Source organism: Phocoena phocoena, chromosome 3, assembly GCF_963924675.1.
Source record: "Phocoena phocoena chromosome 3, mPhoPho1.1, whole genome shotgun sequence".
Lineage (NCBI taxonomy): Eukaryota > Metazoa > Chordata > Mammalia > Artiodactyla > Phocoenidae > Phocoena > Phocoena phocoena.
The window spans coordinates 162,852,550-162,858,732 of NC_089221.1; the positions used below are offsets into that span (position 1 = coordinate 162,852,550).

The 6,183-nt window shown below is 39.2% G+C and overlaps 1 pseudogene; it reads right to left on the reverse strand.

Annotated features, from left to right (window-relative positions):
• Positions 1 to 2,137: 2,137 nt before the first annotated feature.
• On the reverse strand, positions 2,138 to 2,561 carry LOC136121365 (intraflagellar transport protein 20 homolog pseudogene; annotated as a pseudogene).
• Positions 2,562 to 6,183: the final 3,622 nt, after the last annotated feature.

Sequence of the window (6,183 nt, forward strand, 5' to 3'; positions counted from 1 at the left end):
AAATCATGGTCAAGTTCAAATTTTCAGTTAGAGATAAAATGGACAGGATGATAGACAAGGACAGGATTTGTTTGGAATCAAGTTCAAGATTTTAAAGGTAATATTCAAAGTTAAGCCAAGGTCAAGATCAGGGTCCAATTATCCATCAATGATAGAAATGTCAGGGAGAGAGACAAGGACAGGATATAGGGTAATTGGTGCAAACTCTAGTTCAAGGTAAGGTAATGGTCACCTTTAGGTAAATTAAAGGTTGTATTAAAGGACAGGTCAAGTTCAAATTGGATTTCAGTGGTGTAAACTGATAGGATGATAATCAAGGTTGGAATATATTGTGAATCAGTGTGAAGATCAAGTTAAAGGACAAAGGATATGGACAAAGTGAGGTCAAAGGAGATGTCAAGATTCAAATGCAAGGTTCGAAATAATCAATTTGTAATAGAAAAGCAAGAAACGAAAGGACGGAACAGAGATTAAAAATGGTCAGTGTTGGGCTTCCCTGGTGGCGCAGTGGTTGAGAGTCCGCCTGCCGATGCAGGGGACACGGGTTCGTGCCCCGATTCGGGAAGATCCCACATGCTGCGGAGCAGCTGGGCCCGTGAGCCATGGCCGCTGAGCCTGCGCGTCCGGAGCCTGTGCTCTGCAACGGGAGAGGCCACAACAGTGAGAGGCCTGTGTACCGCAAAAAAAAAAAAAAAAAAAAGTCAGTGTCAACTTCAAGGTAAAAATCAAGATCAAATTATTGGTCAGTAAGGAATAAAGTTAGAAAGTTTCACACATGATATGCATCTGAAAAAGGTCAAGGTCATCTTCTAGATCAAGACCAAAACACCAAGGTCAGGACAAATTTCCATTAAGAAAGAGTCAATGGCAGTATTTCGACTCTCAGGGTCAAGGTAAAAGATTCAAGTTCAAGGTCAAGGTAAAGTTCATGGTCCAAAACAACCCCACAGATATAGGAGATTAAGGTCATGGTCAAATTAAAAGTCAGTGATAGAGGGACTTCCCTGGTGGTCTAGTGGTTAAGAATCCACCTTCCAGTGCAGGGGACATGGGTTCGACCCCTGGTCGGGGAACTAAGATCCCACATGCCATGGGGCAACTATTGAGCCCGTGCACCACAACTAGAGACAAGTGATCCCACATCTTCGCCACAGCGAAGATCCTGTGTGCCGCAACTAAGACCAGATGCAGCCAAAAAAAAAAAAAAGTCAGTGATAGAAAAGGTCATATAATAGTAGAGACAGAATACAGGTCTGAAAGTACCATGATAATCAGGCAAGGCTCAATTTCAATGACAATATTAAGGTTAAAATCAAGGTCAACTTTTGAGGGTTAGGGTCAAGATAGAAATTTAAGACCTATAGAATGAGGGTCAAGGTTGGGGTTGGATAAGGATAAAGTCAGATTTAGGGTTATAATTTGGGGTAACTGTTATGGTTAGGATGAGGATTAGGGCAGGAATAAGGTCATGATTTAGTGTTGGAGTTGGGTCTGGTTTGTGTACGTGTTCATGTTTGTATTCGTGTTGGTGTTTGTTGTTGGACTTAAATTCAGCCTTGGGCTCGGGCTAGGACTTGGGAGAGTGTATAACATGCAGTACAGAGTGGGAAACACACTGTTCCACACAAAAACATGATACGGATTCATTCATGCAACTAGCAGTCTTGACATATTTTACACGTTTCCATAGGGAGTGTGTAATACGCAGCACAGAGTGGTGAACACATCTTACAGAAATAAGATTATCCTGATTCATTCATGCAACCAGTGCCATTAGAAATGTCTTCTTTTAAAAAAATAATAATTTATTGCTTTTCCTTCCAAGTCTTTGTGAATTTACAAAAAAAAAAAAAAAAGTTTACAGGCTGCTCAGCTCAGACTGAGAATGCAAGAGGTGAGAACCTGGACCACAATGGCCGCTGGGTGTTCGCCTGCAGATAGGCACTGACATCTGAAACAAGCTCCCCCAGATTTCCTTTATTGCCTTCAGAGTTGCTGCATTCCTCACACACCATCTCACACGACACACTTGGGTCATTAGGCAAGTCAGTGGAATGGTACAGAGGTTTTTTTGGTTTGGGGGTTGTAGTTTTTCTTTTCCTTTTTTGCCCTTCTTCTAGAAAATGAAATTTTCAGCTCATTTCTGAAAAAAAAATTGGTCAATAAATTCATTTTGTTCTGGTTCTACTTTACACAAAGCTTCATACTCAACCTGATACCTTCCAAGCTGCATTTTCTTTTCTGCTATTAGTGCCTGGAGTTGCTGCTGGTGGGCTTCTCTCTGTTTTTTTTTTTTTTTTTTCTCTCTCTGTTTTGCTGTAAATTTGAGCAAGTTCTGAGCACCAATGGCCTTCATCCTCTCATTTTCTGCTGCTTTTGCAAGTTGGTCAACAAGCTCAATTAAACCACCAACTATTTTATGAAATTGGCCAATTTTGTCCGAAGTCCTTGCACTCTTCCTTGAGCTCTATGATCTGCTGGGTAACCTCTGGGTCCAACACCCGCAGCTTGTTCAGCTCATCAAAGTGTGGCCCTGCTTCACCCAGGATGTCCTTGGCCATGGCTGTCCACCCCGCAGCAGCGGTGCCTGCAACCCAGGCTGACGGCGGTAGGCAGTTCCTCTCTCCGGTCGGCGGCAGCCGGAGTCCTGCCCACCAGCCTCGGCCGCTGCCAAGGCTACATGACCTGTTTACCCCTAACATCACTTTCCGACATCTTTAGCTCTTACACCGCAGAGCCTGCTGGGAAACAAGAATTTTTAAAAAATACATCTTTATTGGAGTATAATTGCTTCACAATACTGTGTTAGTTTCTGTTGTACACCAAAGTGAATCAGGGATATGGGGACATATACATACATATGTCCCCATATCCCCTCCCTCTTGAGCCTCCCTCCCATCCTCCTTATCCCACCCCTATAGGTCATCACAAAGCACCGAGATGATCTCCCTGTGCTATGTGGCTGCTTCCCACTAGCTATTTTACATTTGGTAGTGTATATGTGTCAATGCTACTCTCTCACTTTGTCCCAGCTTACCCTTCCCCCTCCCAGTGTCCTCAAAACCATTCTATGTCTACATCTTTATTCCTGCCCTGCAACTAGGTTCATCAGTACCATTTTTTTTTTTAGATTCCGTATATATGTGTTAGAATACAGTATTTGTTTTCTCTTTCTGATTTCCTCCACTCTGTATGACAGACTCTAGGTCCATCCACCTCACTCAAATAACTCAATTTTATTTCATTTTATGGCTGTGTAATATTCCATTGTATATATGTGCCACATCCTCTTTATCCATTCATCTGTCAATGGACACTTAGGTTGCTTCCACGTCCTGGCTATCGTAAGTAGTGTGCAATGAACATTGTGGTACATGACTCTTTTTGAATTATGGTTTTCTCAGGGTATATACCCAGTAGTGGGATTGCTGGGTCATATGGTAGTTCTATTTATAGTTTTTTAAGGAACCTCCATACTGTTCTCCAAGTGGTTGTACCAATTTACATTCCCACCAACAGTGCAAGAGGATTCCCTTTTCTCCACACCCTCTCCAGCATTTACTGTTTGGAGATTTTTTTATGATGGCCATTCTGACTGGTGTGAGGTGATACCTCATTATAGTTTTGATTTACATTTCTCTAATAATTAATGATGTTGAACATTCTTTCATGTGTTTGTTGGCAATCTGTATATCTTCTTTGGAGAAATGTCTATTTAGGTCTTCTGCCCATTTTTGGATTGGGTTATTTTTTTGATATTGAGCTGCATGAGCTGCTTGTAAATTTGGAGAGTAATCCTTTGTCAGTTGCTTCATTTGCAAATATTTTTCTCCCATTCTGAGTGTTGCTTTTTCATCTTGTTTATGGTTTCCTTTGCTGTGCAAAAGCTTTTAAGTTTCATTAGGTCCCATTTGTTTATTTTTGTTTTTATTTCCATTTCTCTAGGAGGTGGGTCAAAGAGGATCTTGCTGTGATTTATGTCATGGAGTGTTCTGCCTATGTTTTCCTCTAAGAGTTTTATAGTGTCTGGCCTTACGTTTAGGTCTTTAATCCATTTTGAGTGTATTTTTGTGTATGATGTTAGGGAGTGATCTAACCTCATACTTTTACATGTACCTGTCCAGTTTTCCAGCACCACTTATTGAAGAGGCTGTCTTTTCTCCATTGTATATTTTTGCCTCCTTTATCAAAAATAAGGTGACCATATGTGCATGGGTTTCTCTCTGGGCTTTCTATCCTGTTCCATTGATCTATATTTATGGTTTTGTGCCAGGACCATACTGTCTTGATTATTGTAGCTTTGTAGTATAGTCTGAAGTCAGGGAGCCTGATTCTTCCAGCTCCGTTTTTCTTTCTCAAGATTGCTTTGGCTATTCGGGTTCTTTTGTGTTTCCATACAAATTGTGAATTCTTTTGTTCTAGTTCTGTGAAAAATGTCATTGGTGATTTTATAGGGATTGCATGGAATCTGTAGATTGCTTTAGGTAGTATAGTCATTTTCACAATGTTGATTCTTCCAATCCAAGAACATGGTATATCTCTCCATCTGTTTGTATCATCTTTAATTTCTTTCATCAGTGTCTTATAGTGTTCTGCATACAGGTCTTTTGTCTCCTTAGATAGGTTTATTCCTAGATATTTTATTCTTTTTGTTGCAGTGGTAAATGGGGTGTTTCCTTAATTTCTCTTTCAGATTTTTCATCATTAGTGTATAGGAATGCAAGAGATTCCTTTGCATTAATTTTGTATCCTGCTACTTTACCAAATTCATTGATTAGCTCTAGTGGTTTTCTGGTAGCATATTTAGGATTCTCTCTATATAGTATCATGTCATCTGCAAACAGTGAGAGTTTTACTTCTTCTTTTCCAATTTGGATTCCTTTTATTTGATTTTCTTCTCTGATTGCTGTGGCTAAAACTTCCAAAACTATGTTGAATAATAGTGGTGAGAGTGGGCATCCTTGTGTTGTTCCTGATCTTAGAGGAAATGGTTTCAGATTTTCACCATTGAGAACGATGTTGGCTGTGGGTTTGTCGTACATGGCCTTTCTTATGTTGAGGTAGGTTCCCTCTATGCCTACTTTCTGGAGAGTTTTCATCATAAATATGTGTTTAATTTTGTCAAAATCCTTTTCTGCATCTATTGAGATTATCATATGGTTTTTATCCTTCAGTTTGTTAATATGGTGTATCACATTGAATGATTTGTTTATATTGAAGAATCCTTGCATTCCTGGGATAAACCCCACTTGATCATGGTGTACGATCCTGTTAATGTGCTGTTGGATTCTGTTTGCTAGTATTTTGTTGAGGATTTTTACGTCTATGTTCATCAGTGATATTGGTCTGTAGTTTTCTTTTTTTGTGATATCTTTGTCTGGTTTTGATATCAGGGTGATGGTGGCCTCGTAGAATGAGTTTGGGAGTGTTCCTCCCTCTGCTACATTTTGGAAGTGTTTGAGAAGGATAGGCATTAACTTTTCTCTAAATGTTTGATAGAATTCCCCTGTGAAGACATGTGGTCCTGGGCTTTTGTTTGTTGGAAGATTTTTAGTCACAGTTTCAATTTCAGTGTTTGTGATTGGTCTATTTATATTTTCTATTTCTTCCTGCTTCAGTCTCAGAATGTTGTGCTTTTCTAATAATTTGTCCATTTCTTCCAGGTTGTCCATTTTAATGGCATAGAGTTGCTTGTAGTAATCTCTCATGATTGTTTGTATTTCTGCAATGTCAGTTGTTACTTCTCCATTTTTATTTTTAATTCTATTGATTTGAGTCTTCTCCCTTTTTTTCTTGATGAGTCTGGCTAGTGGTTTATCAATTTTGTTTATCTTCTTAAAGAAACAACTTTTAGTTTTATTGATCTTTACTATTGTTTCCTTCATTTCTTTTCCATTTATTTCTGATCTGATCCTTATGATTTCTTTCTATTAACTTTGTTTTTTGTTTTTTTTTTTTTCTACTTTCTCTATCATTTCTCTGAATTCTTTTTCGGGCAGATTGTGTATTTCCTTATTTGGTCTTGTAGATTTTTACCTTGTTCCTTTATCTGTGACATATTTTTTTGCCATCTCATTTTTTTCTTTTTGTAGGGTGGGATTTTTTTCCTGTCTTACTCATTGTTTGGCCTGAAGCTTCTAGCACTGGAGTTTGTAGGCTGTTGGATAGAGCTGGGTCTTGGTG